The sequence below is a fragment of the Grammomys surdaster genome, unplaced genomic scaffold (genome assembly GCF_004785775.1).
Source record: "Grammomys surdaster isolate TR1022 unplaced genomic scaffold, NIH_TR_1.0 136, whole genome shotgun sequence".
Lineage (NCBI taxonomy): Eukaryota > Metazoa > Chordata > Mammalia > Rodentia > Muridae > Grammomys > Grammomys surdaster.
The window spans coordinates 13,357,421-13,368,203 of NW_021604594.1; the positions used below are offsets into that span (position 1 = coordinate 13,357,421).

The 10,783-nt window shown below is 42.6% G+C and overlaps 1 protein-coding gene across 1 annotated transcript in view; it reads right to left on the reverse strand.

Annotated features, from left to right (window-relative positions):
- The window catches only part of LOC114617433 (cytochrome b reductase 1), a 40,546-nt gene that overhangs the window by 22,784 nt on the left and 6,979 nt on the right, over positions 1-10,783 (reverse strand). The gene's annotated exons all lie outside the window — the stretch shown is intronic.

Genomic DNA, 10,783 nt, shown 5'->3' on the forward strand with positions numbered 1-10,783 from the left:
GGAGGAGGAGAAAGAGGAGGAGGAGGAGGAGAAAGAGGAGGAGGAGGGAGACAGGGACAAGAGAAGGTGGGAGATTACACATCCATTCCCTGGTTTAACATCATTACACACACACACACACACACACACACACACTCAAACATTCAAAACCAACTGTACTTCTAGTGAAGCATTGATTCTTCTTAGTACTACGGATAACAGAGGAATGTGCCAAAACCTCGCATAAAACTGAAACCTAGATCTCATTAATTGTTAAAACTTGCTTCTTTCTCCCTTTTTCCATTATTTCTCTCAAAACTTGACTTTTGAACCATCTGTGTTCATGCAAAAGTGTGTTTCTTTTGTAGGTTGTTATTTTGTTGGAGCCAGAATTTGACTATTACTATGCAGGCTGCTCTTGAACTCCTGACCTTAAGAAATACTCTTGCATGAGCTCTCAGGTGGCAAGTAGTTTTAAACTGGCTGCATACTAACGTTCCTTCTCTGATACTTCCCCGATAATGGCAGCAGTCGAGCATACCTAAACCCTCACTGATGACTGGGGTCTTCAACACAGTTCCTATTATTTACCTAAGGGAAAGCCATGAGGCAATTCTGAAGTGAATACATGCTTGCCACTGGCCAAAATGGTCACAGACAATTGTTAAGTGCAGAGTCTTTGTGGTTCTTCTTACCACTTTTTTGTTTCCACTAAGGTTGGGGGCGTCTCCAATCTTCCCCCTCCTTCAGCCTGCCTTATGCTTGATTCTCATAAGCTGAAAGTTCTAGCTTAATTTTATTTTCTTATGTTGTTCCAATCTTAACATGCATTACCTGGGTGGTAAGAGCAGAGTGTGTGTGTGTGTGTGTGTGTGTTATGTTCTGTGTGGTTGAAAGGATTCTTTATAGTTTTAATGTTAAAAGATATTTTTCTAAGCTTGCAAACCCAGTAGCCAGTTAAACTCAACTAGTCTTCATGGCCAGCTGTGATGCAAACCACACAAGGGTTTTCCACATCTGCCCTGGCTTCCCACATCTGCCCAGGCTTCCCAGAGGCTCTGCTGCACAGCTGAGTGTGTTCAAAAGGCGCTTTGGACAAGTGAAGGGTGGCCAGGAATGCTGTATTTTCAAATGCTGTTTACACATTTTCCAAAAATATATAAATATCCAAAATACCACGGATTTAAAGACTAATGAGTAAGCTTGATAAATCAGACCACATTTGTTAAACAGGAAGTTCCGCCAGTCCCCAGCAGCTGTAAGACTGCCTAGAGTGGATTGTAGCTGCTTTTGCTTTCTGTGTGAACCTAGACTCCAGTCCAGAGGTTCAGTGAGAAGGCAGGGGAGGGGGCAGGGGTGGTGTGAAGAAAACCAGGGTTCTGCTGGGGCTCTGACCCAAAGGACTACTCCCTTCAGGCATCAAGGGGAATGTGAGCAGGCCTGAGACACACTTCAAGTGCCTTCAGAGGAAAAGCAATGGATAGTGGAACACATTACCCTAAAAACATTAAAAGGACGAAAGGAGGAGGGAACCCATAACTGTGTGTAATTTTTCCCAAGTCTAAGAAGGTGAAAAGACAGTCATTTGTGCTTAATCATCACAAAATTTATTAGATCCTAGTTGTATAATCAAAACTCAGGGATATAAGACAATATACTCTCTCTAGGAGGTGGCCTCTGCTTTGACACCAACTTTCTTTCCATACACGGTTCTTTAACACACACACACATGTGTATTTATGTATGTGTGTGTGTGTGTGTGTGTGTGTGTTTGTCACATGTAAAGTTTGAGCCTGTCAAACTGAGATCACATGAGGTATAGAGAGAGGACTTAGGGGCAGATAGGCCCTCAGAGAAAATACATGATCATAGTTCTTCTCTACTTAACCCTTGTGACTCATGAAGGAAGAAACATGTCTACCAGATATTAGCTTGAACCTGTCACAGGTTGGGAAGTCACAAAGTGTGGAAAAATTTAATAAAGAAGCAGTTATTTCTGTAGTCTCAGCACATAAACAGATTTTCGTGTTTGTTTCGTTTTTCAATTTTATTTTTAAACAGTAAGATATAGCTGAATAGCATGGCTCCCATCTGTAATCCCAGCACTGAGAGGTCGAGGCAAGAAGATTGCTGTGAGTTCTAGGCTAGTCTGGGTTACAAAGTGAGTTCCAGGCTGAACTGAAATGGTTAGGTTAATCATTTATGGTTCGTGACAAACTGACATATCAGTTTTGTTCTGGCAGGTCCTCTTCTAATACTTGTGTGTGTGAGTGTGTGTGTGTGTGTGTGTGTGTGTATGCACTACTGTCCTTGTGTGGAAAGTATAGAACAAGTCTCAGAAGTCAGTTCAGTTCCTGCCGCTTTGTGGGATTTGGGGATCGACTCATCAAGCCTGGCTGTAAGCACTTCTACTCACTGAGCCGTATCACCAGCCCCAATCCTCTTTTTAAAAGGAGAGCTGGCGAAATAGCTCAGAGGGCAAAAGCGCTTCTTGTGCAACCATGGGCACTGGGGTTGAAGCCGGTCCCAGGGCTTGTCCCCAGGGTCCTGCCCATTTATGCTAATTAGCGAGTTCCAAGTTCAACAAGAGACCTTTTCTCAAAACTAAGAGGAAGATACTTGGAGCTGTCCTCCAGCTGTGCACACACACACACACACACACACACACACACACACGAAAGTGCTCCAACATACCTGTGTACATACAGAGCACACACACATAAATAACGTGCACCAGTCGAAATCTCAGGACAAAATTCAGTGCAGACACAAATGCTAGTTTATGTAAGATCTAATGTTGTAGCTTTCAAATAAATAAAACGTATTCTACTCTTGGGCCCACTTCAGCATGAGGAGAATTTAAAATTAAGAGTAAGCCATTGAGTTTGAAGTACACTGGAGTTTTCAATCACCTGTGCGAGGTCTCCTTATGCATTGTGGGCCATTACACTCTCCTTCCCTCTTAAAGTGTCATTTTCCCTTCTGACAGAATGTTCAGAGCGGCAGCATCCGTCCTTAGAACTCACTTCCCAGTGCACTCACACCTTACCAGATCCTATTCAAAGGATCTCAACTTTAAATGGGAGCAAAGAGCCCTCTTGAAAGTCCTGTAGTGGCTAAAGCAAAATGGAGGAGTTTGCAGCGCACACGAATACTGAGAAACTGAAATGAAGACAGTGATGTGGGCAAGCGTGATTTGGCTCAGCATCTGGCTCCGATGTGACTGAAATTACAAAGGCAGATGTTTATTAGCAAATTTATGTATGAAAAGGACCAGGACTGTAAGGATTAGTCAATCGGATAGACATTTTTAAATATTGAGGAGCAAGTTTTTCTTTTTATCTTTATCTTTATTTTACGTGCTTGGGTATTTTGCTTGCATCTGTGTCTCTGCACTTGTGCAGGAAGTGCTTAAGGAGATCAGAAGAAGGTATTGGATCCTCTGGAACTGGAGTTACAGACAGCTGTTAACCACTGTATGGGTACTGAAAACTGAACCCCAGTCCTCTGGAAGAACAAACTGTGCTGTTAAATACCAAGCCATTTCTTCAGTTCCTATGCAGGAGTTTTATGTCATTAGAAAAATTGGCCGTATTTTCTTGCACCTCATACCAATATTCACATTAGAAGAGGAGCTGGGCCTGGTCTAACCCAGTTGCTTGGCCATAGCCAGGTTTATGATTGCTCAAATGAGGAGTTGAATGTACTATCTCAGCCAGTTCTAAGCATTAAGGAAGCACTGTAACCCTACAGTTAACTGGCCGAGAATTGGTTTGTAGACCAGGCTGACCTTGAACTCACAGAGATCCTCCTGCCTCTGCCCTTTGAGTGCTGAGATTTAAAAGGTATGTATCATCACCATGCCAGCTATAACCTACAGTCTTTTTTTTTTTAAAAGTCATTATTCATCTCTAACCAAATAAAATGTGAACAACTTATAGAAAAGATACACTTTTCCTTCCTTCCTTCCTTCCTTCCTTCCTTCCTTCCTTCCTTCCTTTCTATACTAAGGATACAACCCAAGATATGCTGAGCAAGGACTCTACTGATGATGTCCATTCCCAGCTCACTGCTCATGTTTTATTGGCATTCAGCAGATGCGAATATATATATATAATATTACATATATATATGCAATTCAGGCATGGTGGCACATTCCAGTTGTCCCAGTACCCAGGACACAGAGGTAGGAGGATCACTGCAAGTTCTAGGTTAACTTGGTCTGCAAAGAGAGTTGCAGGAAGCCAGAGTTACATAGGGAAACGCTGTCTCAAAAACAAAGAAATGCCAGTCAACTGACTGGGGTGATACATGAGACATTGAGTTAAGAACAGAGTAAATTCTGGAAAGAACAGTCAAAGGCTGTCATCATTTCAGCCTTTTTATAATTTCAAGAAATTTACCATGTGCAAGAAAACTATGAAGAGAAAGGTTTCTAGTCTGTTGTTGTTAGAAGGGAAATGGCTGGAGCTTTTATAAGGACATTTTAAAGAGGCCTTGAAGACACAGTCAGGAACTCAGATGTTTTATTCATCAGCACACCGATGAGTTTGTCATTTCCTTGACTTGCTTACTTTTAGTTTGAACAAGATTTCCCCCCTTTAAAGCATTTTAATTTTATTTTTTGTTTATTTTTATTTCATGTGCATGTATGTTAGTGTAAGAGTGTCCAATCCCCTAGAACTGGAATTACAGGCAGCTATGAACTGCCATGTGGGTACTGGGAATTGAACCCAGGTCCTCTTGAACAACAGCAGCCAGTGCTCTTAACTGTGGAGCTATCTCTCCAGAGTCTACTATTTTTAATTATGTGTAGGCATGTGCAGGAGAGTGTCGGTGCCCACGAAGCCAGATGAGCTGGGTCCGCCAGGAGCTGGAGGTATAGATACTTATGAACCATCAAATGAGATTTCTGGGAATCACACTTAGGCCCTCTAGAAGAGCAGTATGTGCTCTTAACTGCCAGGCCCTCTCGGACCACTTTTAAAATATCTGGACTCTCTTGGCAAAATGGGAGAACCTGGCAGCTATGGACTGGCATCCCCACATCCCCACACTCCTCTGTTGCTAGGGGACAGTTCCTGTTCTGCCAGGCCTCTGCATTTCAGTCCCCACCTCTCCATTCATCCCTATATTTGGCTGCATGAGGACCTGGGGTCACTTGTCTTCAAGAGTTGCTTGTTACCAGTGGTATTAGGCAACGCCACTTACAATAAAACCCCCTGGCTGTAATCCAGGGCTATACTTTGAGAACAAAAAATCCCCATAAAGTCTTGATGAGAATGGCAATACTTTCGGTTTCCCAGAGAGCAGTGGTAGTTGCTATATCTTGTGTTTGTTTCCTAAGGTTACTGTGACAAATTACCACAAACTTAGTAGCTTAAAAGAACCAAAATTTGGGGCTTTAGAGATGGCTTAGTGATTAAGAGCACTTGGTGCTCTGATTACAGTTTCAAGGGATGAAATGCCCTTCTGACCTCCTCAGGTACCAGGTATGTCTGTGGAATACATACATGTATGCATGCAAAAGTCTCATGCACATTAGATAGATAGATAGATAGATAGATAGATAGATAGATAGATAGACTAATTAATCATTAAAAAAAAGGAGAACCAAAATTTGGACCAGCAAATATTTCAGTGGGAAAAGGAGCCTGTAGCCAAGACTGACCATCTGAATTCAATTCCTAAGACCCACATGGTGGAAGGAAAGAACTGTTTCCCACATATACTCAAATTCTCTCTCTCTCTCTCTCTCTCTCTCTCTCTCTCTCTCTCTCTCTCACACACACACACACACACATACACACACACACACTCACACACCTCACACACACACAATCAAAGCATTGATGACTTTGCTTCCTCAGGAGGATCCAGGAGAGAGCATATTACATCACTGTCTCTTAGCAGCTCGAATGCCCACAATCTGTGGTGCTCCTCAGTTTGCAGACCCACCATGCCAATCTCTACCCTTAGCTTCCCCTGGCCTTCCCTCCGAGACTTTGTCTCTGACCTCCTTCTACTTCCTCTAACAGAGGAAACGAGTGACTGAATGTGTGGCCAGTCAAGGATGAGCTCTTTTGAGGGCCTTAGTTACATCTGCAAACACTGTAGGATCGGGATTTATCTTTTGGAAGCCACTTTTCAGCCACCACATAATCCTTGAAGGATCCTGGGAGCCAGGTCTATACAGCATGGGCGATGATGGTTCCTGTGGGGTGTGAGGAGTTTAAGACCTAATCTTCCCAGTATTTGAGCTATCACTGGAAAAATGAATGTGTGGGTGACTAAAGAAGACTGTGTGGGCAGCTACATGGACTGTTGTCTCCGAGGTACCTGTTGTAGAATGTTGTAACCTCTGGCTCCTACCTATGTCCCACTTAGCTAGCTGGTTTCTGTAGTGACCCCAAAGGTCGCTTGTGTAGCAGAGGGATGCAAAGTTTGACTGGAGAAGGTTCGAGAAGGAAGAGAAGGAAAGGAATCATAGACTTCAGTGTTGGCATACATTTCACGTTCTATGGGAGGGGACACACACACACACACACAATGAGGCAGCTGCCAGAAAAGGATACAGAATCTAGAGTGTGTGTGTGGGGGTGTTGGTGTTTAGGGTTTATTTACTTAGTTGCTTATGTGGGTCGTGTTTTGTCTACACGTATGTATGTGTGCTACATATAAGCCTGGTCCTCTCAGAGACAAGAACAAGGTGTCAGACCCTCTAGAACTGGAGCTAACAGAGGGCTGTGAATCACTGCTGTGGTGTTCTGAGAACTGAATCCAGGTCCTCTGGGTTCTAACCACTTAGCAATCCTTCCAGTCCCCCGAGGGTGTGGGTTTTTGAAAATGATAGAAATAAAATGTTGGAGCTGTGCCAACAGGAGTAGAAATTAACAATGCGAAGTGGGAGAGACGATGTGAAGTGCTCTTCGGTTGCGCAGGCAAGAGGAGAGGAGGCTCAGAAAATACTCAGGCAGTCACAGGCTATTGACCAAGAAACCTGGGAACAAAGATGCTTTCCCATTATGACAGGGCTCCTTTCTTCCCTGGGTTTGGCTAAGTGGTGTTTCTAAACTGCTGAACAATCACTAGACAAGAGGGATGGTACTTTTACTTTAGATGCTGCTATTATTATCATTACTATTATCATTACAAATGAGTGGCTGTAAAATTGCATTTTGTTACTAACAATTTAATGATGAGACAGGAATAACTCGCTCAACAGTTATTTATTGCCAGGAGTGTAGCTCAGTGGCAAAGCACTTGAGTGGCATATATAAAGGCCTGGATTTGTTCCTAGCACAGAAAAAAAAAAGAAAAGAAATTTCTAATAAACTAGAGGCAGAGGCTTGGAATGCATCTCGGTAGTAGAACATTTGCCCAGCATGTACAAGGCCTGGAGTTCACTCTCCAAAATCATGGGGGGAAAATAACAAGAAAAAAAAACAAAAAACAAAAAAAAACCCCAAAAACTACTGACCTATCATGCACTTCTAGGTGCTAAGAATACAGCAGGAACAAAATAATTATATTTAAAGCACTCTGTTGGTTCCATTATTAAGTGACTTACATGTGGGTTTTTGTAACTAAAACATGTTTTAAGATGCTTTGGACTGTCACTTCACGCTATGTGACATCCCCATTTCCCAGGTTCTGGTAGACTTCGTCATCAAGGCTTCTTCCCAGATGCCTTCTGGAGAAGTAATTTCAGAATTTTTTTTCTATTATCTTCTTTGCCAGGGTTTAGTCCATGAGCCTTTTCAATTATATTTAAGTGATCTTGGAATTTGGTCACTTATAGATACATTCCAACTGCCTTTAGTAACTGCTCTTTCTTTTCTTTCTTTCTTTTGTCTTTTAAATGCTACTTAAATGTAGTTAAATTCTCTCACAAAACCAATCTGAGATCATTAAGCTATTTCTCTCCCTTCAGCTTCTATCGCAAAGGCAGTTTGCACATACAGAGAAGAAGTGTAGAGTTGCCAAGACCTCTTTTCACCAATGTAGATGCCTGAATTTTCCACTTTTCACTAAAGAATCCATTCTAGCATGCTGAACCTTTAAAAAGGTCAGCTGCCACTTGGAGAGTGTTCAATTGTTTCCCTCTGCAGTCTTCTTAACAACGGCCAGTTTCTCTGGTTTCCCTGAAGTATTTTTATTTCACAGGAAGCATTTGCTTTACAGAAGCACAATGCCTCATCTAAACTCTTCCTCATTCATGTCATAGTGTGGCTAGATCTCACATTAGTTTGAGTTTTTATCTAGCTGACAGTGGTGGACACACCTGTACTTGGTAGGTGGCATGTATCTGTAGTCTCAGGACTTGCAGTGCTCTAACAAGAACCCTTGTACAGGAATTCAAGGCTGGTCTAGACACCATGACAAGTGTGTTTTATTTTTTTCAGACTCCCCCCAATACCTACTATACTTTAGGAATACATATATTTCCATAAGCATGCCTCGTATGTGAGAGGAGCAGAGGGGAAAGATTTACCTTTTCACTTATTTTTAAAACATTTTGTTATGTATAGTTTGCCTGCATATATGTATGCCTACCACATGCATGCCTAGCACCTATGGTGGTCAGAAGAGGGTTAGGATCTACTGCAACAGCAGTTACAGATGGTCATGAGTCATCATGTGGGTGTTGGGAATTGAGCCCAGGTCCTTTGGAGGAGCAGCCAGTGTTCTTAACAACACAGCCCTGTCTTTGTAGCTTCATCCTGCAGCTTACTCCGTTCATAAAGGTTCCAAGGACCTGTTCTTATTCTTAACAGTTTCAAAGCCTGTTTGCTTAACACATATGTAAAGTACTTTAAACTGGCAGTGATTGTGTATTTGCTTGTTTGTTTGTTTGTTTTGGTTTGGTTTTCGAGACAGGGTTTCTCTGTATAGCCCTGACTGTCCTGGAACTCTGTAGACCAGGCTGGCCTCAAACTCAGAAATCCACCTGCCTCTGCCTCCCAAGTGCTGGGATTAAAGGCGTGCGCCACCACCGCCCGGCTGATTGTGTATTTGCCATCCCTGCATCATCTCCAAATACCAGTGTATAGGAGGTACAGAATAGATTATATCATATCCTCTACTAGAAATATAGCATCTCAGAGCATAAAAATCCCTGAAGCAATTACACACAATAAAACACCCTGTGACAACATGGGTAGTGTTTGACCTGTGTTCCCTCATAGCCTCTAAAGTCAACTTCAGATGTCTCCAGAGGGTTTAGGATGGTTCAATAGTTTTTCTGACTTTACAGTGGCTTAAAATCCATGTGGACTCAGTAGACACTGTATTTTAAGTTTTAATCTATCTAATCTGATTTTGATCTGGGCAGTGGCAAAGAGCTAGCCATTCAATCACAAAGGCATAAACAGTAACTCTCTACAGTACACAGTTGCTGAGCCATGAGTCAGGAGTAGCAAATGCATCCTCAACTTGCTACTTCTGGTGGATTTATTGAGCATGTACGATGGTTTAGATTAGCATCTGTGTTTGCTCCTTCCATTGCCGCCTTCCCACTGATGGGATGAGGAGTATTTGTGGGCCAAGGTATGGAAGAACTAATAAGAGCTCTGCGTGTGGCTACATGTATGGAAAAGCTAGTTTATGTTCATTAACCACTTTATGTGATTAAAACGTGTTGCAAATCTAGAACCTTGTAACCGGGATTAGTAATGTTGACCAGACAAGCAGTGGAACATTAGCACAAATAGACTTACTGAGCTTAGAAGAAGTACGTGTTGCCTAAGAGCAGCAGACGAAAAATTCCAGTATACCCATATACACGGTTTTGCCCCAAAGTAAGTAAACAGATTAAATGCAGAGTTTAAAGAAAATAGAGATCCTTTAGGAAAAGAGTAAAATGTGTTCCGATACAAATGGACAGTCTCAAAGTATATTTTAGATGACGTTTTGGCTTGCTAAAAACTTTTCAGAAAGTGAGCATCTTGCAGTAAAAGCACAGTAAGTGAAGGGCATAACGGGGAGGGGAAGTTGTTGAGAATAAGGCTCTGAAAAGAATTTCCATGTCCACGGGTTAGCGCCCCTGCATCGGCTTACACTCCTATAATGCATCAGTGAAGACATAGAAGATGCTCAGGAATGTTCGTACTTTTGAGAATGTCTTCTCTTGGGTTAACCCGCCTGACAGATAACCCGCTGTCATTCGTGTTTCCCTCACCTAGAACTATTTGATTAAACAGGGGATATTAATAACTCCGGCAGAACTAAAGAGTTCTACCGTGAAGAAAAGAGCTTCCGGTGGTTGGAACTTTGGAACCTGGATATGTTTTTCCCATTTTAGGGTAGTGGCCAAATGGCTGGGAACTATGCAACGAAATGGCTTGGATGCCTACCTCACACCACAGAAGCTGAGCATTAGTAATACCTTCCCTCATATTTCCATGGGAGAAGGCTGGCCACAATGCTGGAGGCTGTAGCACCAGTTTAAAGCAGGTGGGGATAGGTAGGGACGATACACACAGAAACATTTTTCTTTAGGAACGAAGCCAGCGCTTCTGTGTTTGCTCATTTGTGGGGCTTTCGGTATTGGTGAAGAAGTGGAGGCCTGTTCAGAAGCCAGGCTGCAGGAATCTGTTCCGAGCCTCTCAAATAGTTTATGCTAAGCAACCCCAGCACAACAGCTTTGCTTTTCTGAATGCATTCTCAATGTCACCGCCTTTTTGGAAAAGTGAAATGTGCTGTGACACATTAGCTGAAGGAGACAGTCAAGACGATGAGTGGCATTGCGTAGCAACGAGAGAGAGAGAGAGAGAGAGAGAGAGAGAGAGAGAGAGAGAGAGAG